We start from the raw sequence: 27,520 nt of genomic DNA, 5'->3' as shown, positions 1-27,520 counted from the left end.
GATGTTCGTCTGATGCGTTCGGCAGCCTAAGGCAAGACGCCGAGCCGTGTTAGGATGGGATGGATTATCGATATGGTGCATTGCTTGCGTGTGGTGTTCGGACGTCGCTCGACGATTGAGGGTGTCGGGTGTCTTGTAGCGCGCGGATGACTAGGTAAAGAGAATGAGGCGCAGTTTCAGATTTCAGATTCAGATTTCAGATTCAGATTTCAGATTCAGATTTCAGATTCAGATTTCAGATTCAGATTTCAGATTCAGATTTCAGATTCAGATTTCAGATTCAGATTTCAGATTCAGATTTCAGACTCAGATTTCAGATTCAGATTTCAGATTCAGATTTCAGATTCAGATATCAGATTCAGATTTCAGATTCAGATTTCAGATTCAGATTTCAGATTCAGATTCAGATTTCAGATTTCAGATTCAGATTTCAGATTCAGATTTCAGATTCAGATTTCAGATTCAGATTTCAGATTTCAGATTTCAGATTTCAGATTTCAGATTTCAGATTTCAGATTCCAGATTTCAGGTTCAGATTTCAGATTCAGATTTCAGATTCAGATTTCAGATTCAGATTTCAGATTCAGATTTCAGATTCAGATTTCAGATTCAGATTTCAGATTCAGATTTCAGATTCAGATTTCAGATTCAGATTTCGGATTCAGATTTCAGATTCAGATTTCAGATTCAGATTTCAGATTCAGATTTCAGATTTCAGATTCAGATTTCAGATTCAGATTTCAGATTCAGATTTCAGATTCAGATTTCAGATTCAGATTCAGATTTCAGATTTGAGATTCAGATTTCAGATTCAGATTTCAGATTCAGATTTCAGATTTCAGATTTCAGATTTCAGATTCCAGATTTCAGATTCAGATTTCAGATTCAGATTTCAGATTCAGATTTCAGATTCAGATTTCAGATTCAGATTTCAGATTCAGATTTCAGATTCAGATTTCAGATTCAGATTTCAGATTCAGATTTCAGATTCAGATTTCAGATTCAGATTTCAGATTCAGATTTCAGATTCAGATTCAGATTTCAGATTCAGATTTCAGATTCAGATTTCAGATTCAGATTTCAGATTCAGATTTCAGATTCAGATTTCAGATTCAGATTTCAGATTCAGATTTCAGATTCAGATTTCAGATTCAGATTTCAGATTCAGATTTCAGATTCAGATTTCAGATTCAGATTTCAGATTCAGATTTCAGATTCAGATTTCAGATTCAGATTTCAGATTCAGATTTCAGATTCAGATTTCAGATTCAGATTTCAGATTTCAGATTTCAGATTCAGATTTCAGATTCAGATTTCAGATTCAGATTTCAGATTTCAGATTTCAGATTTCAGATTTCAGATTTCAGATTTCAGATTTCAGATTCCAGATTTCAGATTCAGATTTCAGATTCAGATTTCAGATTCAGATTTCAGATTCAGATTTCAGATTCAGATTTCAGATTCAGATTTCAGATTCAGATTTCAGATTCAGATTTCAGATTCAGATTTCAGATTCAGATTTCAGATTCAGATTTCAGATTCAGATTTCAGATTCAGATTTCAGATTCAGATTTCAGATTCAGATTTCAGATTCAGATTTCAGATTCAGATTTCAGATTCAGATTTCAGATTCAGATTTCAGATTCAGATTTCAGATTCAGATTTCAGATTCAGATTTCAGATTCAGATTCAGATTTCAGATTCAGATTTCAGAATCCAGATTTCAGATTCAGATTTCAGATTCAGATTTCAGATTTAGATTTCAGATTCAGATTTCAGATTCAGATTTCAGATTCAGATTTCAGATTCAGATTTCAGGTTCAGATTTCAGATTCAGATTTCAGATTCAGATTTCAGATTCAGATTTCAGATTGAGATTTTACATTCAGATTTCAGAATCATATTTTGATTTAGATTTCAAATTTCAGATCCTGATTCAGATATCGGATTCAGGTTTCATATTAAGTATTCAGTTTTAGAATTAAGGTTAAGATTTTGGGTTTAGATTTCAGATTCATATTTGATGTGCTGCTTACTGAAAATTACTTTTTGTTTGGAGCCGAAGGGGCATAAGTGCAGACCCCTTTGCCACCAACCCAAACGTCATTTCCTGTACGAAGTGTTCATTCCATCGGGACGGAATAAAAAGGAATTTAATTGGCATTTGAAAAGTAAATCATGTTTGAAATATACTACCAACAGTTAATCATTTCATTGCATTTACTGATAGTTCTTGTGAACAAAATATTATCATATTTTTCATTAATATATATTGTATTAATATTATTCTTAATCATATTGTGTACGCCACGAATTTGGGACTCCATATATTTAAGCTCAATGTGTATAAGTATGAGATGATTGGGTTAACGTTGAAGCGCTAGTCGTAAATGTACTGATAAACATCAACTCATAATGAGCGGAAGGTCATTTCCAATCTGAAATCTGAATCTGAAATCTGAATCTGAAATCTGAATCTGAAATCTGAATCTGAAATCTGAATCTGAAATCTGAATCTGAAATCTGAATCTGAAATCTGAATCTGAAATCTGAATCTGAAATCTGAAATCTGAAATCTGAATCTGAAATCTGAATCTGAAATCTGAATCTGAAATCTGAATCTGAAATCTGAATCTGAAATCTGAATCTGAAATCTGAATCTGAAATCTGAATCTGAAATCTGAAATCTGAAATCTGAATCTGAAATCTGAATCTGAAATCTGAATCTGAAATCTGAATCTGAAATCTGAATCTGAAATCTGAATCTGAAATCTGAATCTGAAATCTGAATCTGAAATCTGAATCTGAAATCTGAATCTGAAATCTGAATCTGAAATCTGAATCTGAAATCTGAATCTGAAATCTGAATCTGAAATCTGAATCTGAAATCTGAATCTGAAATCTGAATCTGAAATCTGAATCTGAAATCTGAATCTGAAATCTGAATCTGAAATCTGAATCTGAAATCTGAATCTGAAATCTGAATCTGAAATCTGAATCTGAAATCTGAATCTGAAATCTGAATCTGAAATCTGAATCTGAAATCTGAATCTGAAATCTGAATCTGAAATCTGAATCTGAAATCTGAATCTGAAATCTGAATCTGAAATCTGAATCTGAAATCTGAATCTGAAATCTGAATCTGAAATCTGAATCTGAAATCTTAATCTGAAATCTGAATCTGAAATCTGAATCTAAAATCTGAATCTGAAATCTGAATCTGAAATCTGAAATCTGAATCTGAATCTGAAATCTGAATCTGAAATTTGAATCTGAAATCTGAATCTGAAATTTGAATCTTATATCTGAATCTGAAATGGGAATCTGAAATGGGAATCTGAAATCTGAAAACAGATTTTCATGCATACTGAACCTGAAATTAAATTTCGCGGATATTGATGGTTTGCTTTAGTTTAAGGTTCAGAACTAAAGCAAACAGCCAATATCCGCAAATTGGATTGAAAAAGAATAAACAATCTCTTACAAGCCCAACCGTAGTAGGGCGGTTTGCATTTTATTCAGTTAAATTGGACTTTTAAAGTAAACTGTAACTGCGCCTCATTCTCTTTACCTACCCGCATACTTAAAAACTATATCTCAAACAGTATATACGATTCATCTACAGCTTCAGAAAAAGTGATTTTTAGTGTAAACGTAGCTGTTCTATTAAACTTTACTTCGACGAAAAATTTGACCGATAAAAACGAAACATGAACCTTTAAGTGAAAAAGTGATGGTATCTGTAAAGGTGATGGAATGGTACAAACGATTTCCTTATTTTTTCCTGTAATCGTAAAAATTATCTCGAACCGTTAACCTTACCGTTCAAACTTAAACTTCAAAAATGAGCGAAACGCCGGTCAGAGATGCCAGGGAGTTTTACAAAACATCAGTGAGTAATTATGAGAATATCTCTTATATTTTTTTTATTCTGATACGACTCTATAGAGTTTCGAAGAAAATATAATTTATCTTGGAGGTATGCCCATACATCGTACTAAACGAGGTTTAGTTCACGCTTTCCACGATGCGTTTAAAATAGCTTTTAGTGAAATTAAGCGAGTTATTACGAGTGATTCTTTGCAAATCCATTGTGCAGATAATTACAATTTTATTCAATTGTTGATCCCTAAAACATTCTTAAATTACTACCCATAATCATCCTGATCAGATTAAATATTTACCTTTAAATTTTGCATCTCAATATCTAAACAAATATTGATAAAACATTGAACCTGGCACCACTGATGTAGACTTTGTTTTGGTTGTCAAACGTGAAGAACGAAAAAAATTGCGGTCCAGCAAATTTGTGCGCTATTTCGCCGGATTCGCGCGGATCGTAATTTTCAACACAGTCCGGGAGACGGAACGAAGTTTATTCAGCAATCGCAATGTTCTGTGAGGTAAGTTCGGGAAAATTCTCCATTTATGTGGGTGCCGGTTTGCGACTCGCAGTGATGTACAAATCATGTTACGCAACAGATTCTATCTGTAATTGATTTTTCTGCTCATTTTTATAATGAGCGTTTAATTGCACTGTTTTTAAAAGAAAGTGTTTTTTTTTTCCTTTCCAGCGGTTATGCTACATCTGCCGCTAGTTCCAGTCAGGGACTAGACCGATCTTTGAAGCGGCTGAAAGAAGATGTAAAACGCTCTGGAAGAACTTTACGCCGAGATCTGAAAGATGTTCCGGAGGAAATCCGTATTAACCGTTCCGCTTCCAGCGCTCAATCTTGACTGGTTATTCCTTGTTGCGGTATGTTAAACGCGGTGTCTTTAAGAATCACCTTAGCAGAAATTTTTGAAATTCTTATTACAGGTCACCTAGTTCCAGAAGACCTTCCCGAGGTGCTCTGGTCCAGGAGTAATGGGAAACATTGAACAGCATGAACGCAGCAATGGACATTTCCCACTACAACGCCCTTCTTCGGGTGTATATGGATAATGAGCAACGGAATTTCTGGCGGATTTGCAGGCCAAGGGCGTTGAACCGAATCGCGTCACCTATCAGCGATTAATTTCGCGCTACTGCCAAGAGGGAGCAAACAAGACTCTGGAATTCCTGCGAGAGCTGCTTCCAGTAATTGAATGCGTTTTCAACGCTGAGCCAGGATAATTTGTTTTACGCTACGTATCGATATAGAGCGGCGCGGAAAAACGACATTCAATAAAATGTTGCAATTAGAAAACATTTTCCATTTTTATCCGAAAATCTCCCATATAAATTAAAAATATTGCGTTTGTATGCGTGCTCTTTTTACGAACGATTCCTAAAACGGTTTGAATAATGTTGGAATAAAGTAAAGTCAAATCGTTACACAACCATTGACGTAAGCGTTTAGGAATGAGAGCTCCTCGAAAAAAACTATAACGATTACAATCCGATGATCTAAATACATTTTCAGCAATCGGTTTTTAAACCTAACATGGACTGCATGTAGAACAGTTCGTCCATACAAGTGTTTTAACGGTTTTTAACAATTACATAACCTAACGACATATTAAAAATACTGTGAATTTGGAATTCACGATTTAACTAATGTATTTCACGGTTTGAATAATCGTTTGCTAAACGTTTTTTTACGCTTCATCAAATCATCGCTTTACTATTAAAGAAACCGTTTGGTTACAATCCTCATTTATGCGGGTAGTCATCCGCGCGCTACAAGACACCCGACACCCTCAATCGTCGAGCGACGTCCGAACACCACACGCAAGCAATGCACCATATCGATAATCCATCCCATCCTAACACGGCTCGGCGTCTTGCCTTAGGCTGCCGGACGCATCAGACGAACATCCAATTGAACGTTCAAAAGTGAACATTCAATTGAATGTTCAAACGACCCTATCTCGATAAGGTCGTTTGTACTTATCCCCGATAAATTCAAACGAACGGATCCTTCGGTTGACGTCGCCTTAAAATCAGTAGGCGAACTGTTCGCAAAGCATCGGAATGAACTTAAGAGATGCAGTCATTTGAACCAATCGTGCCACAGCGTCGTTGCGATGCGTTCATTTACGATCAAAAGTCGACGTGCTATGTTCGCAAGCCGACGCTTCCGAAGATGAAGTTAGTTTGATGTGGTCGGGAAAAAGTCAAACGTTGCTGACAAAATGATGCGATGCTTTGCACCTCTGCTCGTCTCATGGGACAGTTCACCCAATGCTCATCGTATTCATTCAGTTTTCAATTTCTAACGTTCTTCATCAAAAAAAGTTTGGTGTTTCTCAAAATTATTTACTCATAATTTTGATTGTCTGTTAACCAGAACCACCTATCAAATTGAAGCTGTTCTGGTTTCACCTTAGCACCTCTCGGATGCCTTCAAATCTTGAAACAATCGATAAAAATTCACAAGTCGTTTGTTAGGTTCTTCCAAAGAAAGGAAAACAACCGGTAGAACTACCATCACCCGGACCTGAATGGTAATGAGACCAACATGGAGAAGCAAAAAAAAGCAATACAATTCCGGAAATGGAATGTTCCAAAATTCAGCTTTATCCTCACACTGGAAATAAAAACCTTTTTCCAGATCCACCAGATAACACGGCAAACAACATCACTTCCGGAAAAGTGATTGCGGAACAGAAAACTTGGGAGTTTTTTTTTTACTTCAGGGTACCCACTCGAATTCCGACTTTGCTTTCGTGCTGCCACATTGTTGCTGCTACTGGTGTTGTTGATGTTGATCCAGCACTCTGAGGGGTGAGATCCATTAATCCGTTCCCGGTGTGCCGGAAATAACTGCCACCCCCGACGACCGACACGTTAACCCGAAATAAACCCGACTCCAGGATGGGAGTCCACTTGCTCGTCGACGCCGGTTGCATAAATTTAGGAATACTTCTACGAGCTTGTGTGAGTGTGTTTATGTTTCTCTACCCACAGACACACTCAGACTTACACAGCAACTCAAGCCGGTAACCAGCAGAGACTATAAATTACCTAGGTCATTACTCGAGTTGCTGTAAAGTACGAATCGCTTTAGGAAATTAAAATAATGAAACACTGTTTATTTCTGTTCACAATTTTCAGGGCTTATCTCTGAATTGAGGTTTTTTTTCCTGTTAGTAACCCTACTTAGAAATAAAGTACATTCGGCAGTATCAAAATTGCTACCGACCAATTTCCAGTTTTTAAGAGAAGGGAGAAAAATGATCAATGCCTCAATTTACTCCTGGTGTAGCGCACGTTTCCGATCAATATCATAAATTATGAACCATCACAAGTGGTTTTTATTTTCCGTTTCTGGCAAAGTTTTCATACGGCAAACCCTATATAGGGGAGAAAACGTTCTTTTGGAAAGATCTGTTAAGGATTTTAAAGTAACAAATTTGTTTGTAGGGAAAAACTGTACAAGACGCACCAGCGGGGTAATATGGCCCATGCCAATCTTTCTCAAAAATACACTATCCTATGGCTTCTGATAATGTTCTTTCTTCATTTTGATTGTAGCGAACAAGGTATTTCATCATTTTTTACACGAAAAGTTCATTTAAACGACTTTGGTTCTTAGAAACAGAAGGATTAATGGAATCAACATGAAAGTTGTTATTTTTCATGAGTAACATATAAGGTTTTACGGTAAACCAGCCTGCGCAATCTGATGAAACAACCGCTTATCGTTTTTACACTCGTTAGCACTTTCGGAAGACTATAAATATTTTGTTGTATTTTACTAACTTCTCACTAATTTTAACTTAAATCAATCATATCAAAATTGGGGCAAATGCCCATAAGACCACGTGTTTTACGTTCAAATTTTGAATGCTGATAACTTTTGAGAAAACCCGAATATCAAAACAAAATGCCATTCTTTTTATTTGCTGACTCCCAAATTGCGATAAGAATGCAAAATTCCAACAAATTTCGTCCTTGTTCGAGTTTAAAAGGTACACCAATATTCGAATCGAAAAAGATACCCGCCGCCTTGTTTGCCGCGATATCAGTCTAGAAATAAAATTTCGTTGCCTACCTGAAGGCGTTTTACTTATAAGGATGTAGAAAAGTGTTGTTTCAAATGCGAAATTTTTGATAAGTTTTGCATTAATAAATGAGTTTTTGCTAAAGTATGGTTGGTTTTCAAAAATACGATGAACATGTAACTAAACATTTGATGTTTCAACTATAACATTTCGTATAATCATTGTTCTTTTCTCACCACCCTTTCCATATGGTGCGTTCTGTCCACTTGTTTTGTTTTCTGGCTGTTTAAGTTTTTTTTATAAAAATATAATCAAAATCATTTCATCAAATTATGCTTAACTGGTGCGTCTTGTATAGTTTTCCCCTATGAACTGCAACCGTCGTCTCGGTTGCTTTAAAATTGGTTATGATGTTTAAATCGATAATTGTATCGGAAATGCGTAGTTCTCAGCGTATTACAGTTATGATACTAACGGTTTCGGCGGATCCTTAGACGCTCCTTGTTTGTTTAGGTTCGTCTTGCTATGTTCAATTCGCAATCGAGAACAATAGATCAATGATTGCTAATGACAGGTGATGATGATAAACGCGGTACTAATGTTTACATCATCACACGGTTAGACGAGAGCACTCAAGTTGGGTTTGTGGTAACACAACAGTGTTGCCAGATATTCTGGGTAAGAGTATCAAAGTACTCATTGAGAAACGAGTACTTTCCCGGTTAGGGAATATGAGAAGTGGAAAGTGATTAATAGCTATCGCTAATGAATTGTGTAGTTATGTAATGACTACCCAAGTAACCATTAAGCTGGTCCTAAAGCTGACCATTAAAACCTGGCCCTTAGTCAACCGTATAGTCGAATATAGAAATGCTTTACAGCTCTATATTCGACTATAGGGCTGCCCAAATGCCACTTTTGACGTGTGTTTCGGCCGATATACTGCTTGACCCTACTTTTGAAATACATTTATGCCGAAATGTCAAAATATTTTCCAGTGGGTTGTACCCACTGACGGGAAAAAATGTACACTATGTTGTGTGTGTCTTTTTTCCTCCCTAGCAACTTTGATTTCTTTCTTCCTCTAGCACCCGGTTTTCCTCAATTGCTGTTGAATGAACTGGAATCGAACTCATAACTTTTCCATCCACTTATTTAACCGTGACTTTACTCTCAGACCTATTCCGTCTTTGGTTCAAATCGAAAAAAATTGACATACTTAAACCAAACTTTACAACTTTTACCTGGCTGGGAAATTAAAAAAAAATCTGATGAAGAAATAGATGATCGGATTATATTAACATAGGTGTTTATTTCTCTTTATTAAGAAGCACAAACCGCAAACACGAATTTTCTTATCACTTCCTGTTTCTTGTTTCTACATTCACCGACAACTACATAGGCACAGGCCTTCTTCCAGCTGAAATAAGGAAAATTTCCTGGCCTTTGTAGCTAAAGTTTTCGCCAAATTTTCCTTTATTTTCCCTTCATCCATTCACGCTTGGCGAAATGATTCCATAACCTGGGAGAGAACATTCAAAATTATAATCATCATCTACTAGTAAGTGAAAAAAAATTTACCTCTGAGGATGCTGGAGGACCTTCTTAAGACCGTTGATCGTCTCCTATTTCGGTTATCTCGTACAAAAGCAGCTTTTCCATAGATTCTGGGGTCTAATTTTTCGAAAATTTTCTTGAAAAAGTTAACTTTTCGATGTACTGTGGGTGGAGTTCAATCCAGCACCAAAGCAAGAAATAAAATATTTGACATTTATATTTGACACCGACGTTTTTAGGGTTAAAAAGCCCTGAAGTGGCATTAGGGGAGATGAGGGCATAACTAGCACCCAGGGCATAATGAGCACTCCTTTTTTTCTACATAAGTACATATTTTCTTAAACAAATTTTCATAAGGACTTGTTTCGTACTATCGATAGTATTAATTTTTCACCAAAAAAGAAATATCCTTTTCATCTTTACAGAAATATTAAATAATAACCAGCTAGCAAGTGACGAAAATATTATCATTTAAGCTTTCATGACCTTTAAATCATCTTGATCTGAAATGTATGCACTGCAACATGATCTACACATTGTTTCTCAATTTTCAACATAATAAAATTTTTGAATTTTCACTTTAATCAATTTTAAAACGCTTTTTTACTTTAATTTGTTCACTAGAGGCGAACAGAGCACTTTCAATGAAGGCATTATAAGCATTTTCTACCGAATAATCTAGTAGCGAATTCAACTCGATGAAGTCAACTGAATAATAGAGCTACAGTTTGGCTTGTTTCGTCTGTCGATTTGGCCTATTAGTAAGGTGTCGGAGAGGTAATCAGTAGACTCAAGTTCGATTCCTGTTTGAGGGGATTTTTTTTTGCACATACCATTCATGATTGATTTTTTTTATTGTTACATTATACGGCTAATAGCAACAAAGCATCATCCGTCAAACAAAACACCAGAAACATGATATATGAGCATGTGTTAAATCTTTGAATTCAACAAACAAACCTAGATTATTTTGTTATTGCTTTGTTTGCACCGTTTAGTGCAATCATGATCATGAATGATAAATGAAAAAAAAAACACGTCCATCAGGAATCGAACTCGAGCCTACTGATTACCTCTCCGACATCTTACCAATAGGCCAAATCGTCAGACGATACAAGTCAAGCTGTAGCTCTATTACTCAGTTGACTTCATCGAGTCGAATTTGCTGCTAGAATCCCCGGCAGAAAAAGCTCATTATGCCTTCATTAATGGTGCTCATACTGCCTCGGGGATTTTCTCATTATGCCTCTACAGTGACTGGTTGTCAGCTTTCGGCAAAAATTTTTAAAATGCATTTTTAAACGTTTTTATCTACTCAATACTGATGTTATGAAATCTCTTGGTACATCTTTGTACCTGAAAATGATCACATTTTCATATGTGATGAAAGAAATTAGAGAAACATGAACTATCAAAGAACGAAAGAACATAAGCCGTAAATATCATGAAAATTTCGAAAAAGATACAACGGCTCACCGACAGGACTTGAACCTGCAATCTCCGCTTCGGTACAACGGCGCGTTAGCCAATTCCACCACGGTGAACGTGATGGAACCGGCGAACACGAGCAATCGAGCTCTGCCGATCAACTGCTGGACCATCTATCGAAACACCATGTATATCCCGCATGTGATCTTTCCCTCTATTGATCTCTCTTGTTTCTCTAACCCCACCCATCGACTCGGGATTTTAGCCGAGCGAGCACATGGTCGATTGCTTCGGGTTTGCCGCAACTTACGGTCAGATGAAGAAGCAATCAGTGCCGCTCAAGGTTCCGAGCAGACCAGTTACACAGGGAGGTGTTGCTCTGTTGAAATCAATACTGATGTTATGAAATCTCTTGGTACATCTTTGTACCTGAAAATGATCACATTTTCATATGTGATGAAAGAAATTAGAGAAACATGAACTATCAAAGAACGAAAGAACATAAGCCGTAAATATCATGAAAATTTCGAAAAAGATACAACGGCTCACCGACAGGACTTGAACCTGCAATCTCCGCTTCGGTACAACGGCGCGGGAGGGAAAGATCACATGCGGGATATACATGGTGTTTCGATAGATGGTCCAGCAGTTGATCGGCAGAGCTCGATTGCTCGTGTTCGCCGGTTCCATCACGTTCACCGTGGTGGAATTGGCTAACGCGCCGTTGTACCGAAGCGGAGATTGCAGGTTCAAGTCCTGTCGGTGAGCCGTTGTATCTTTTTCGAAATTTTCATGATATTTACGGCTTATGTTCTTTCGTTCTTTGATAGTTCATGTTTCTCTAATTTCTTTCATCACATATGAAAATGTGATCATTTTCAGGTACAAAGATGTACCAAGAGATTTCATAACATCAGTATTGATTTCAACAGAGCAACACCTCCCTGTGTAACTGGTCTGCTCGGAACCTTGAGCGGCACTGATTGCTTCTTCATCTGACCGTAAGTTGCGGCAAACCCGAAGCAATCGACCATGTGCTCGCTCGGCTAAAATCCCGAGTCGATGGGTGGGGTTAGAGAAACAAGAGAGATCAATAGAGGGAAAGATCACATGCGGGATATACATGGTGTTTCGATAGATGGTCCAGCAGTTGATCGGCAGAGCTCGATTGCTCGTGTTCGCCGGTTCCATCACGTTCACCGTGGTGGAATTGGCTAACGCGCCGTTGTACCGAAGCGGAGATTGCAGGTTCAAGTCCTGTCGGTGAGCCGTTGTATCTTTTTCGAAATTTTCATGATATTTACGGCTTATGTTCTTTCGTTCTTTGATAGTTCATGTTTCTCTAATTTCTTTCATCACATATGAAAATGTTTTTATCTACTTTTTTCAAGTTTCATCCAATTAGGCAATAGACTATTTGAGTGTCTGAACACAAAACAATGATGTAATTCACATATTACAGCTGTTCTCTATGGTTAAATAAGCGTTTTCCTTAAGGTGGCCATTATGCCCCCATCTCCCCTACATACTGATATTGGGCTTGTTACAGGGCTTACAGCTCACAGTGCCTTTTAGCATTTGTAGACATTCTATAAATCTCTGTACTCACAAAACGGTTTTTCAAAAACAATGTAATGATGATCTTTGGGAAAAAATACATTTTCGAAATATATGTAAATCCATTCGTCACCCGGCGAATTTTTCAATATAAGTACCGAAAAACCGCGTTTTTCGTGCGCGTTTTTTAAAAATTGATTCTGTTCTTCCATATTTTTTAAAGATTTTTAGGTTTCAGCAGAGATAAGCGGAGGTGCCAGGTATCCTGATTTTTCAAGATTTGTCCTGATTTTTTTCAAACGCTTGAATGTCCTATTTAAAACAAGGTCTGTAAAATGTCCTGAATTGTCCTACTAAGTCTGGAATCTGGAAGCCACTGTTGTGGCTGATCTTGACAAACAGTTAATAAAATTTTTCAAAGATTAATAGTAAATTTTATAGAAAATTTGTAAGCGGATAAAAAGCTTTCAAATTTTCTATAAGTTTTACTTTTAATCTTTGAAATATTTTATTATCTGTTTTTTCTAGATCAGACTCAACAGTTGATTCCAGACTCTAAATTTGGTCTTTTGACATTACACTTCTGACCCTTACTTTTGAACACATAATCTTGGCTTTAAAAATTTTAATTTTGTCTATTGACTAAGAACTCAAGAATCTGAGCTCTGGACATTTGATCCCTAGACCTCAGATACTTAATATTGGCTCTCAATTTTGTCTCTAAACGCAAAACTCTTGGCTATTGACTTTAAAAATTGTCCAAATTTTTAGGTCTTTGGATTTTGCATTTTGACCCTGACTTTGGAATATAAATTTTGGCTCTGGACTCTGTAATTTATATTCTGGATTCTGAACTTTGGCTTTCGGTATGTGGAGTTTTAATTTACCTCAATGCACTAAACTTCAATTTCTAAAGTTCAAATTTGGCCTCCGGACGTTGAACTGAACTGGACTGGACTCTGGAGCTCTTGACTGTGGATTCTCGACCCAGGCTTTCGAAATTGTCGAGCTTTCATTTATTTTATTCTGCATTAAATTTATTGAAAATTTCATGCTCTGAGATAAAAAAAAATCATGCCTACAAGAAGGCGTTTATAATTGTGAGGCCATTTGGGCTATTTATAAGTTATAGGAATGTAAAAAAGAAAAAAAAATGTTATTATGACTCTGATTTCAGGTGATCATATTCTTGTCAATAATTCCTAATTTTTCAACTGAGAATCAATTTATCAAAAAGCAATTAAATTTGAGAGAACATTTACTTTACAACTTTCATTAGTTCCAAAAACATCACAGCTGAAAGCAGCGCCCAAAGTTTGAACGGTTTTCTTCCCTCGAAGACTTGCGGTTCCGAGCACTTTTTTCTTCCCGGCCATGCTAAGGCTCGATTCAATGAGACAGCTCCTGCTGTAGGATGCAAGCAATCATAAAATGCAAACTTTATGAGGTGCAAACCCTGGTCAAAGCGAAAAATAGTTGCCTCCCACCTGTCTCACGTTTTATATTGTACACTATAACATCAAGATGACGCTGCAATAGTAGCAGCAGATGATGATGATGGTTGGTGGTTAGAGAACTTTGATGATCTTTTTTCCGGAGCAACATTTCAGCTGAAAATAATACGGGCGAGAAACTATACGTTAATGGCGGAAAAAGAGCAGCCCCCAAAGCAAGGGAAAAACCACCCCAAGACCACCCCTCGGATCCGATCCAACCCGAGGACGAAACCGGAGGAAGAAAAAGTGCAACAAAACTAGGTACTTTTTCAACAATGAAGTCTGCCCTACGCCATAAAACATGGTTAGTTTGGTCACATTGGGTTTTTGTAAGAACCGGACGGAATGGATGGTGGGTGCCCTGGGGTTTTTTTTGCTATAGTTAGCTGCTTCATACTCATCGGTAAAAGTGATTCGATGCATCTGTTTTTTCATGCTCTCACTCACTCCCCGGACGTACAAAATGTACATTAGGGTGGCCTTTTGCTCTAGTAGTTCCATATCAGCCACTTTTTTGGCATTTTCAGATCTTTAACTTTTTTATGAGATTTTTGCTCTGTTGGGCTTCGAAATCTAACGAAAATTTGTCAAAATCGTAAAAATCCTTCGACTAGTTGGGTAATGAATAAATTGATTTCCGGCAATTTCAGTCAAGAAAAAAGATCCTCAAACGATTTTTATTTCTTCACCCGACGTTTCGGCATTTATAATGGCTTTTTCAAGGAGTCGGAGGGCAGATTTGGAGATTTGATGGTGTTTGAAGTTTATAAAAAATAAGATTCTTAAATGACTACACAGTTTAAGTTTACTTTGATGCTATTCAATTGACATCGTTCAATGGTTATATCATGTTTTGTTCTTTTATCGTTCTAAAATTTGTAGACCGGAAGTGAAATGGATTTTTTTCTTTGGTCAACCAATATCTTAAATGAGAGGCGTTTGGGAGACGCCTTAAAGTGTTCCAATATAAGTCAAATTTTGTATAGTTTGTTATCTGATTAATGGATCAATATTTGGGTTTTGCAGTGAAATTATGGCTTCTGGTAACCTCCATATAGCCGATAGCCACCCTAACGAACATTGATTGGAGGACCTTCCAGCGGGAAACATCCCCAAAGATTCTCGGAACAACCGAGGTCCGGTTCTTCTTCCCACTCACCCACATCGCATGCCGCTTATTACTATCGATAAATTTATGGCTGCTAGTTGTTTTAAAACAAACCACACCGCTTTTTTGCCGTCCCTTTTTGTTGGCACTTCGGGTGACATAAATTTCCACTGCTGCGTTGGTTCTCGAAGCAGGAAGGAAAAAAGGCAGGAATCTCTAGTTCCTACTCGTTTTTGTGCTAGCAGGGTAGTTTGGCTTGACTTGGCTCGAGTGTGGCGGCAAATCCTTCCCAAGGACTATCGTCGTCGTGTGTAATGGGAATAGTTACAATAATTTAGATGTGAGCAGCCGGCGGTTATGCATTTAGTGGTTGCTCCTTGTGGGTGGCGTTCAGAAAAGAAGGTGGATGGCGGCTCCCTCGAAGTGCTTCGATGACTAATTGTGAACTGAATCGGTAAATTATGAGCGGTACTGGCAGTAGTTAACTGTCGCGATGTCACGTTCCTGACTTCCGGAGCTAGGGGTTGAAAATCGCCCGGGAGGGAAGAGGATGGCCATTTAGCAATTGGTAATCCCCCAAATGATAAATGTGGTACCATGGTTATTTTGTTTCTTTTCTGTTATACTCTGGCGCTTCCGGGTTATTTTGGTTCTCTTTTTGATCAATCTGAGTGAAATAAATATGGTTACCACACACTGCATTCAATAAAGTTTTAGTCTTTAAAGAGATTAATTTCTACTTAATGAAAGAAGAAAATAAAACGAAAATATCCAAAACCTCATCTACTCTAGCGCCTAATCCAATAGAAAATCTGAATCTAGGATTGACTATTTTTATACGGAGTTAAACTAGAATTTGAAAAAAGAGGACTCTTACTTACTCGCTTAATGGTCCCACATCGATTCTTCGGCGCATAGGGCCGTGGTAAAAGACCTCCACTGTTGACGATCCGGAGCCAGCGTCTTCAATCGGTCCCAGTCAGAATTCTTGTCGACAGTTTGGATATCGGTGGCTAGACTTCGCCACCACGAGTTTCTGGACCTGACCTTCCTTCGATGTCCTTCTGGATTCCATCCTAGCGCCTCTCTGCAAATCTCGTTCTCATTTTTTCGCAGCGTGTTTGTGCAGCGTGTTCATCTCCACTTACGTTCCCGAATCTGACGACACCGCCGATGTAGTTCCTCATTTGAAATCCAGTTGTCAGGCCACCAAGCGTGGATTATCGAAGACAGCGATTCACAAAAACTTGCAGTTTTTGGCGTCGTCACCGCATATGTGTACAAAGTTTCACACCCGTACAACAATACGGATTTGATGTTTGAGTTGAAGATTCGGATTTTAGTTCGTAGAGAGAACTGACGTGAGCGCGACTTTCTCAACCTGTTGTCCAGCTACCACAAAATTGGAAGTATTTACTGTGTTGATTTCCATCGACTTGGTCTTTCCGACATTAATTTTGAGACCTGCTGCCTTGGAACTTTCGGTGAGGTCGTCAAGTTTGCTTGCATATCATGTTGTCTTTGGGCGAGCAAAACAATATCGTTAGCCAGGTCAAGGTCGTTCAGATGCTCCATAGTCGAGAGATTCCAAGGCAACCCTCGGTTCGGTCTACAGTTAATCGATTCAGATCTTATCCATTACGATAAGAAATAGCATCGGTGATAAGATACATTACTGTCTCACTTCAGCAGTTACCGGGATTTATTTATTAAGTCAAACTATGTAGACTACTATACTTAAAACTACTTAAAACTAATGTAAGCTATTTTGTTGTTGTATGAAGTTGTTTTTGAATGCCTTTTTTAATTGTGTTTTGTTCATCGCTACGTCTATAATTTCACTTTGTAAATTGTATTTGTACATCATTTGATTAATAGGTTGATGTTTTGCATAGTCTTTGTCGTAAAGTTTAATGTTGAACAAATGTTTATTTCTTAATGGACGGGAGGGTGCGTAAAAATTTAGTTTTGAAAGTAATTCAGGACTGTCTATTCTTTGTGTAACAACATCATTTATAAATGCAATTTGGGAAAATTCTCTGCGTTTACTGAGAGGTTCTATATCAATAAGCTTACAACGAGATTCATACGATGGCAGAGGAAAAGTGGTCCAATTGATTTTACGTAGCGCATATAACAAAAATTGTTTTTGAACTGATTCGAGACGTTGCTCGTGAATATTTGAATAAGGATTCCATATGATGCTACAATACTCCAATATCGAACGAACATAGGATATATAAAGTGATTTTATGGTGTATGGGTCTTGAAAGTGTTTGCTGAAACGTTTTACAAATCCTAGCATGCAATTTGCTTTATTGATGATATTGTTCTGATGTTCTACAAAGTTTTGAATCCAGTAGTGTTAGGTATCAAATCGAGCTAGGACTGTAGTTTACTTTGCCATAAAATAAGAATTTGCGTTTTTGTGCTTTCCTTTTTACTTCCGTGCCACCATCATCATTTGTACCACCTAACGATCATTAGTATTTAGAATACAAAGAGAATTGTAGACGATCACGCGCTTATAATTTCGCTCCCGAAAAATACAGTATTTTAATCCCGTGATTTATTCCCCGAAATCGGCGCAAGTGCCTTTCTAGCGTTTTGTGGACGATCCAATAGTGGATTTACCGTCACCCGTTCGTCAAAGTGGACATTTAACCGTGAGATACCAGTCGATCATATATGGTGCTCCCGACCTTTGTTGATTCCCGCTGGAAGTGCGATCATCTGCCCAACCCGCAATCCGAGTGATTAGCAGACCCCCCTTCCCATCCCGATAACCCGCAAACCCATAAGCCCGTCCCGAACATTGGTGCCGTGACCAGGATCACGACCCGTCCCGAACAGAATCACGAATCGTCCCGCTGCGAACCCGCGTGCTTCAACATAACCTCACTGTTGAGGTTGGTTGGCGAAATACTTTTGCCGTTTGTTCCGGATTTTTATTAAAACCAAAGGCCTCATTTGAAGAGGTACCAGGTGAGTACCTCTCCAATCCAATACCATCCCCTTTTGCGGTACTTCTTGGTCTTTTTTCGACCCTTTTAGTTGACCAGCTCCGATTCAACTTTCCTGCAACCGGATAATCGTCGGCAGAATGGTTGACGACAAGAAGCTGAAGTCCAGGAAGCTGAAAAGGGCGAATATCATTGCCGGAATCAACCGTATGGAGCAGTTCCTGCATCAATACGTCGAGGACCAACACCAAGGGGAAGTGCGATACCGCTTGGAGCGTCTCGAGAAACTGTAGGAATCATTCGACGAAGTGCAGGCGGACTGCGAGGAGCTTGACGAGGAAGAGGATGCGGAAACTAAAAACCTAGAGATTCGAAGCAAAACCGAATCTGTTTATTTCCGGGTCAAAGCTGGTCTAGCTTCCAAGATCCCGGAATCGTTTGGGCCCACCGCATCGACGTCCTATGCTGCAAATGAAACATCCGCCCCCGCCCATCTTGCGAACATCAAACTCCCGACGATCACGCTACCCGAATTTGATGGCGATTTCAATCAGTGGCTGACATTCCACGACACGTTTGTGTCGATGATTCATTCGTCGACGGAAATTTCATGCGTCCAGAAATTTCACTACCTTCGCGCTGCCCTTAAGGGAGAGGCAGCTAATTTAATCCAGTCGATTACCATCACCGCCAACAACTACTCTGTTGCGTGGGAGGCATTGGTAACCCGTTACTCGAATACGACTCTTCTGCGGAAAAAGCACATCCGAGCCCTGCTCAAGTATCCCAAAATCCCTAACAACTCGGTGGATGCGCTTCATCGAATCGTCGACGAATTCCAGAGGCACACGAAGATTCTGGAGCAACTCGGAGAACCCGTGATCTATTTTAGCTCGATTCTAATGGAGCTTTTGGAGGATAAGCTGGATGACGCATCGCTCACCGCCTGGGAGGAATCCATTGCCGGTGATCCCTATCCAACCTACAACAACATGATCGAAAATTGCAGAAGAGAACCCGAATCATGAAGACGATCATGATCAATCGGCCAACGTCTAGCCAAACGAAACCCGTCGCTCAAAATTTTCCTCAGCGCAAACCAGGACCGCGCTTGAGTTCGAATGCCGTTTCCGAAGGTTACCCGAAAAGCTACCCGATGTGCCCAGCTTGTGAGAAAGAAGGGCACAGCATTTACAACTGCCCCGTTTTCAACAGCTTGGACCCGAAAGGCCGGACGAAAATAGTGACCGAAAAGAAACTGTGTGCCAATTGCTTCCGAAGTGATCATTTTGCCCGATCGTGCCCGTCGAAATTTTCCAGCAAGCATTGCTCCATGCGCTACCATTCGATGATTCACTTCGGTCAAGCTGAATCGACCCGTGCTGCTGCAGATTCCCCGTCCCTTCCCGCCAATGTCAACTCACTTGCCGTCGCAATCACCCCGCAACCTACTGTGTCATCGAATCCCGTCGTGAGATCATCCCGTGAGAGTGTGCTGCTACCCACAGTAGTGCTAATCGTCGTCGACGCCTATGGTCATCAACACATAGCCCGTGCCTTGCTGGACACAGGTTCTCAACCGAACGTCATCAGCGAGAGACTGTGTCAGCAACTGCGTTTGTCCCGTAAGCTGGTTAACATCGACGTGCGAGGTGTAGATGGTACCGCAACAAGTGCGAAGTTTGAAGTGCAAGCCGAAATAAGATCTCGGGTGAGCGATTTCTCCGAGATGCTCGATTTCCTCGTCTTTCGGAAGGTAACCAGTGAAGCCCCCGCAATTCCCTTCTCGGTTGCCCAATGGAAAATTCCCAAAAATCTCGCTCTCGCCTATCCAGATTTTGGCACACGCAAAATAGATATGATTATCGGTGCTGCTAATTTCTATGCCTATCTGAAGTCAGGTCGCCTCCAACTTGCAGCAAATGGTCCTTTGCTGGAAGAAACAGTGTTCGGTTGGCTTGCAACTGGAAAGTGCGACATGAAAGCCGAAAAAGCCAATCAAAAATCTACGGCAACTTGTCATGTGGCGACAGTTGTTCCCGTAGAAGAACTACTTTCCCGGTTTTGGAAGATAGAAGATGTTGGTGGATCCGACTATTCTATCGATGAGCAGAACTGCGAGAACTACTACCGATATACGACCGATCGTGACACTTCTGTGCGCTACATTGTGCGCGTCCCGAAGCACCCCGAATTCGAGCAGATGGTGGGAGAATCGAAAGGTGCTGCTTTTCGTCGTTTTGCCTGGTTGGAGCGCAGGCTGGAGAAGGACGCCGATCTCAAGAGTCAGTATCACGACTTCATGAGAGAATACATCGATCTTGGCCATATGGATCTGGTTCCCCCCGAATCGGAAAATGTAAAATCCTGCTATCTCCCTCACCACCCCGTCGTGAAGGAGTCCAGTTCGACGACAAAAGTTCGAGTCGTGTTCGACGGCTCAGCCAAAACCAGCACCGGCCACTCGCTGAACGACTCTCTTCTTGTTGGCCCAGTCGTGCAAGACGAGCTGCTGACGATCATCATCCGATTCCGAAAATACCCGATAGCGTTGGTGGCGGACATAGCCAAAATGTATCGTCAAATTATGGTGCACCCATCGGACCGATGCTTTCAGCGCATTCTGTGGCGCTTCAATCCCGACGAACCCGTCCGATCGTACGAGCTCCGCACCGTCACCTACGATCTCGCCCCGTCTTTGTTTTTGACAACAAGAACTTTGTTGCAGTTGGTGGAAGATGAAGGCCGTCAGTTCCCGAGCGCCTCCGCTGCTGTGCGAAAAAGTGTGTATGTGGATAATTTGATTGCGGGCGCTAGCAGCGTCGAGGCCGCCGTCGCTCTCCGCACTGAGCTTGATCAATTAATGCTTCGTGGTGGATTTGGTTTCCGTAAGTGGTGCTCAAACTCTCTGAAAGTTCTCGCTGATGTTCCATCAGAGCTACTGGGCTCACGATCATCGCTGAAGTTCGACCCTGAAGAGACGATCAAAAATCTCGGCATATGCTGGGAGCCCGAAGCCGATATTTTCCGATTCGACGTCAACATTTCCCCCAGTGATCAACCACCGATTAAGAGAAACATTGGTGGCGAACAACAAACTATTCGTTCCCATTTGGCTTTCCGATCCCGTATCAACTTGGCGAAAACAGTCCCTACCCGTTGTGCTTCCCCCGAAGAAATCGAACAAAAAACGACGACCATTCTGAGTGCTGTGGTTGCGCCGCACAACATGTTCGATAAGTTTTTGTCGTATCAAGAGCTGCTGCGCAAAGTTGCCTACTGTTTGCGCTCTTTCAACAACGTCCATCCCCGAAATCAGCCCGTTCCCGATTCATTTCCCGCCGTGTGTGAGCTCAACCGAGTAAAGCATTCTCTCACAAAGCTCGTTCATGCTGACGCTTTTCCTGAAGAACTTCATGCACTGAGAAAGAGGCAGACAGTCCAAGCAAAATCCCAACTTCGTTTGCTATCACCCTTTCTCAATTTCGTGGGGCCTGATTTTGCGTTGGTGGCCGGCTGAGGCTTTCCGATGCACCGTACGACGTCATGCAGTCAACGATCTGCAACCGCTTACGCCCACGCACTTTTTGGTGCGTGAATAGATATGCTCGCTTCCCGAACCCGATGTGCGTGACAACCCGAAGACTCAACGCAACCATCACCAGCTGTTGCAACAATATTTGCCGAGAATTCCAGACGGCGCGACGAGTACCTGAAGGAGTTCTAAGCCTAGCAGTGTGTTAAGCAGGAGATTCAATTAGTTTGAAATATTTTCATTTCAAAGGTGGCCGGTATGTTAGGTATCAAATCGAGCTAGGACTGTAGTTTACTTTGCCATAAAATAAGAATTTGCGTTTTTGTGCTTTCCTTTTTACTTCCGTGCCACCATCATCATTTGTACCACCTAACGATCATTAGTATTTAGAATACAAAGAGAATTGTAGACGATCACGCGCTTATAATTTCGCTCCCGAAAAATACAGTATTTTAATCCCGTGATTTATTCCCCGAAATCGGCGCAAGTGCCTTTCTAGCGTTTTGTGGACGATCCAATAGTGGATTTACCGTCACCCGTTCGTCAAAGTGGACATTTAACCGTGAGATACCAGTCGATCATATATGGTGCTCCCGACCTTTGTTGATTCCCGCTGGAAGTGCGATCATCTGCCCAACCCGCAATCCGAGTGATTAGCAGACCCCGAGTGCCCATCCCGACAAACCCATAAACCCGTCCCGAACAAGTAGTTTTGTAGAGTTTTGAATCCAGTATGACGCCGAGATCCCTTACAATTTTGCATTTTTGTACTGGTTGATTGCCTAATTTTGTTTCAATGATGGGGTAACTTTGCTTTCTGCTAAATGATATAGAGTTGCATTTTTTAACATTCAATTGAAGTAAACTTTTGTTGCACCATTCAAAGAAAACATTGATTTCGTTTTGAAATGTTTCAACATCTTCGGTTGTTTTTATTTTCAGAAATAGTTTGATATCGTCGGCGTATATTAGGTATTCAATCCGTTTTAGAATAAAGGAAATGTCGTTAACGAACAGTATGAAAAGCAGAGGTCCTAAATGAGACCCCTGAGGCACACCAGAGGTCACAGCTACAGATTTGGATAATTCGTTTTGGAAACGAACGATTTGCGTTCGATCAGTTAAATATGATTGTAACCAGGAGAGAAGATTTGGATGAAAGCCAATTTTTTTTAATTTGAAGATTAGAAGGGGTATGTCAATGCGATCAAAGGCTTTGCTAAAGTCGGTATAAATAGCCTCAACATGAAAGCCTTTGCTCATAGAATCGATAACGTATGTAACGAATTCGAGAAGATTTGATGCTGTAGAGCGTCCTTTGAAGAAACCATGTTGTTTACTCGTTATAATGGATCAGTCAAGACACTGCGTGCAGGACCTTGCACAAAAATGCCTCGTATTGTGCTTCGATGGGATGGACTAGTTTCTCTGGGACTCCTCGTCGCCTTATAGCCCCCCAGATGTTTTCGTGGTTAAGTCGGTCAAATGCATCACTTTGCAGAGTACTTTGAGGGTTGTACAGTACAGATCAACGTTATGCCTCGCCAGTTACCGCACACTGTCAGATCTCCTATCTTTGGGACCTTCACGAGGGTACCCAGCAGCCAGTCGGCCAGGAATGTTGCAGTATCCCAGATGTCAGCGGAAAGACGGTGCAACATTTTTGCTGAAAAGACAGGGTCGGCTTTCAGCATTTCAGCAGGGATGCAATCGACCCCAGGTGCTTAATTGGATTTCATGTCTTTGATTCTCGCTTCTATTTCAGCCAGCGAGGGCGCTTCTGAGTCAACGCCATTTATGCGACTTGCTGTTGGCGCTTCGAGCTGCAATTCTACATTTGGCCATCGCTATTTGTGACTCGGAAGAGATGTTCGAAGTGCTATAACAAATGGTCGGCTAGCGGGTTCAGCGGTGCTGAAACTCCCCTATATATGCCTCAGGGTCGGCTTAAGCTAAGAGACGATTCGGCTAGCCAAGGAAACACTTTATCTGCTTTGATAACCTCCCACGTTTATTGATGCTAATTTGAATGGTCTTGGGTTTGCGCGCACTAGGGACTACGTCCCACCCCCTTATGCTACCTCCTACCTCGTAGTGATTGCACCACCTTGTGCCTCGCCTTCCTGGGTGGACCAGCCTCTCCGCTCCGCAACAGCGATGCTGCTCGGTGATTGATGCAGGTGGCCGACGGTTTGTTCCCAACACGCACAACGTTGGCTTCGGGTTGTAGGTCCCCACGATAGCGGCCGGAGTTGAGTGTAGGTCGGCGGCTTCAGGCTTGACGGCTTACCACGGTGGATTGCAAATGCGGGTCCCGGCACTCTCGACACACGGTAGGTTGTGAACCAGCGTCTCTAAGACTCATGTGAAGCGCAGTTGGGTTTAGTAATTATCGCTGCGGTGTGATGGCGGCCTGCAGCGATGGCGGTTTCTAGGCAACACCTTGCCACAACGAGCCGAACCTCGGATCACGGTAAAATCTCGGGGTCCTGTTAGGAAATCGGGATAGGGTTTAGAATCGCGCTGAGAACGGTGGTCACTGCTACTACGGGGTATGGGTTTTAGGATTACCTGGATATCCGGGGAATTCGGTACTTGCAGATTCCAATACTTTTACTAATGGCACTTTACTTTTGGACACGTTTTCTATGTTGTGCTCCGTTTGGCTATTACTAGTAAAATGGCCGATTTTCGGCAGTTCGTTGACCCCGTAGCCGGGTAAATTTGGACATCACCGTTCTTTCGCCCCATCCCGATACTTTGTTCGCTTCGCCCTTTTCGCCGCATTACTCCACTGCCATCTGATAGTGAAGTTCCCAACTCCTGTTATTCAGCGTTGACGTGCAGGTTGGTGCGTAGAGGTTCTGGGGCGAACTTCGACGCAGGGCGGCTTCTCCACAAATAAAACGTCTTCTTGGCACATTTAACTCTATCGAGAACAAGAGATCAACTACCCATGACACTACTAACCGAGCACTTGTTACAGTGCTCAGTCCATCGATTGAGCTGATCTGCTCGATCGGTCAATAACTGACCTGCTCGGTCTATAGGCGGCATTCTAGCATTAGTCCTTGCACCACTAAGGCGGCGAGAAATGTCATAAAGCAATCGGATATCTCCATTGGCGGCGACTCTTTCTCCCTCTTCGGCTAGGCAGTTTGTCCAGGCTCTCTTGTCTCGTCTACAAGCTCGTTGAACTGTCTTTTCCAGCTCCGCATATCGCAAGCGGGCGACGGCTTTGGCTAACCCGGTACATGCCAGCTCAATTCCGACTTTCGCCTTCCTCCGATCATCGGTCATCCTCCAAGTTTAATCCGACATCCATTCACTTCTTCTTCAACAAACTTTACCATGACTTGTCGTGATGAGGGCATTAAGGATTCCACACCACTGTTCTTCGACTGTTCCGTCAGTCGGCAGTTCCGAGGCTCTGTTCAACGAAAGCCATTTTCACCTCTGGATTCTCCAACCGGCGAACGTCGTATCGACACCCGACTTTCTCTTCGAGTGCAACTCTCAGTCGTATCTCGCCAAGGGCGAGGTGATTGTCAGATGCAATGTCTGCGCTTCGTTTGTTGCGGATATCAAGAAAGCTCCTTCTCCGTTTGTGGGTGATGCAGATGTGGTCAATTTGATTTTCTGTTCGGCCATCTCGGGATACCCAAGTGACCTTATGTGCTGGTGGATGGAGGAAGAGCGATCCACCGATCACCATGGTTTTGTTGCCACAAAATTATACAAACAGCTCTCCGTTTTCGCTCATCTGTTCTAGACCACGGCGCTCCATGATGCACTCAAAGTCCTGATTGTCCTGAAGCCAATCTTCGCGTTGAAGTCTCCTAAGTGTTCAATTGACTGTAAAACTGCTCTTTCTGCTGCAAATTGGCAACATCAGTTGGTGCATAACACTGGACCATTGTAAGGTTTCTAACCCGTGTTCTGAATCTGGCCGCATGGGCCTGCAGGCTTAATAAAGCAGTACTTGCCCAGACTGTGTCTTGTGTTCTCCAGTGTTAGGCCAACGGACTTCGCTCAATCCTAGAATTTCAAGCTTGAGGCGGCTAGCTTCTCTAGCAAGTTGAGTCAGCTTACCTGGCTGGGCAAGGGTCAAAGCATCCCATGTTCCAGCTCTAGTCCGTGTTTTCTGGCTAATAGTTGTTGCCAAAGTTCCAATTCGGTTGGAACAAACGATTCGTTTTCTTCTCCAGCACACAAATAAATTTTAACAGAAAAATGTTTGTTGATAAGAATTAAGTAAGAGCTTAGCATTTTAGGCCGTAAAACGAAACTATGTCTTTCACGAAAGCCGTTTTAGTGAGGTATTGGTGAGTATTTATCTATGTGTAAAATTTATTACATTTTTTACGGTGTGCATATCTAAACTCTGTAAGTTCATGTTATTTTTTCCTGCCCCAATTCTCAGAGTCAGAAATTCGGTTCGTTTTTTTATTCATGACGATTTGAATATCTATTGTACACACACACACTCATCGAGCTCAGAGTTTAATCGTAAAATTAAACAGGTTTTCTGATCTCTTTATATGGTAGCATCAGACGGTGTGGTAGTAATTCTCCTGCGAATCGTTCTTTTAGTTTTATCAAGTGGAAATCATCTTTCACTTTCAAAATTCTGATATATTCTTATTCCTGATTTATTAAGAAATTTACCCAATAGAATGTTCCAATCTAAAGACCCTTTCTCAGAACACACCTGTGGCTTCAGCCAATTTTCGAACACTTGTGTCTGTTGAATTATGCTTTTCGAAAGATGCCTACCTAATAGTTTTACGGTTATTATTAGTACTAGCACCCCACAACCTTTCCCTGTATTGCATATCATGCCAATAGACAAGGGAAGTCTATTTTCACTTTTCCCCGTTCTATTATGCAACAGTCATCCATTCAGTCGGGGGAAGAGCTTAGAAGAAACAAGCATTACCGTCCATTTCAAGGTCGAGTGCATTTCAAAGGATTCCGTTCTGCCATCTTTCAAGCTGTTGAACAACCAGGGCAGGGCTTTACATTTTTAAGTCCCTCCCACCAGCAGCAAGCCAAAGCCGTTCCAATCCATCCCAGCTCTGAAGTGGGTGTGTGGGCGGTTGTCTTTCTGAATGGGGGAAATAATGGAATTAAGAAGCTGCCATAATAAAAAGGGTTACGTCCAATTATGAATTCTGTTTCATTTTACTGCGAGTTCCCATGGAAATAAAGCCGCAGCTCGGTTGAGATGAGTGGGTGGTGGAAATCAGAATGACAGACACACAAGTACGCCAATTAGCAGAAGACAACAGTGAAGTGAACCGTGCCGGAAAGTGGTTTTGAATCGACTTGTGCTGAAGTTAGCAAACCTTGGTTGATGGTCTGGTTTGAGCTGAGACATAGTCGATTGAAGTTTGATAACGGAACGAGAAGAAAGCTTATTTTAAAGTAACAGAACCAACCATCTCCATACCGTTTAACTTTTTGTAATTCTAAAAAAAATTTCTCAACGGTAGTTACTGAAATCTGAATGCTAAGTCATGGCACCAGAGGTTCCAGGTGTCCTGATTTATCAGGATTTGATTTAATTTTCGAAAGACCTTCCTGATTTTTCAAAAACGCTCGAGTTGTCCTGATTTTTGAAAATCGGTCTCTAAAATGTCCTGATTTGTCCTGATTTGTCCTGATTTGCATAAAAACTTCTATTATTGAATTTGGAGTTAAACTATGAGATAATCGAAATCTGTAATATAATAGGTAAATCCATTTAACCGATGGTAATCTTCCGTTCAGATTATGTTTTAATGGTGTTTTTCGATATGAACTGCATGCCAGCCACGAAGCTGCTGTTGCATAAATTAAGGCGTTTACAGCACCTTTATTGCGCCTTGCAATTGCATAAAATTCACGCCAAGCTGCTTATCCCATCCATAAATCAAGAGGTGTCCTGAAAAATCCTGATTATTAG

The 27,520-nt window shown here is 40.8% G+C and overlaps 1 protein-coding gene and 1 long non-coding RNA gene across 6 annotated transcripts in view; both read left to right on the top strand.

Moving 5' to 3' along the window:
* The window catches only part of LOC129740007 (disintegrin and metalloproteinase domain-containing protein 10), a 776,101-nt gene that overhangs the window by 448,738 nt on the left and 299,843 nt on the right, over positions 1 to 27,520 (top strand). The gene's annotated exons all lie outside the window — the stretch shown is intronic.
* Positions 3,575 to 5,189, top strand: LOC129740009 (uncharacterized). Its single transcript, XR_008736068.1, has 3 exons — positions 3,575 to 4,403; positions 4,575 to 4,756; positions 4,820 to 5,189. It is a non-coding gene; the product is annotated as an uncharacterized LOC129740009 (long non-coding RNA).

Source organism: Uranotaenia lowii, chromosome 1 (assembly GCF_029784155.1).
Source record: "Uranotaenia lowii strain MFRU-FL chromosome 1, ASM2978415v1, whole genome shotgun sequence".
Taxonomy (NCBI): Eukaryota; Metazoa; Arthropoda; class Insecta; order Diptera; family Culicidae; genus Uranotaenia; species Uranotaenia lowii.
This window is presented reverse-complemented; position numbering and strand designations above follow the sequence as displayed.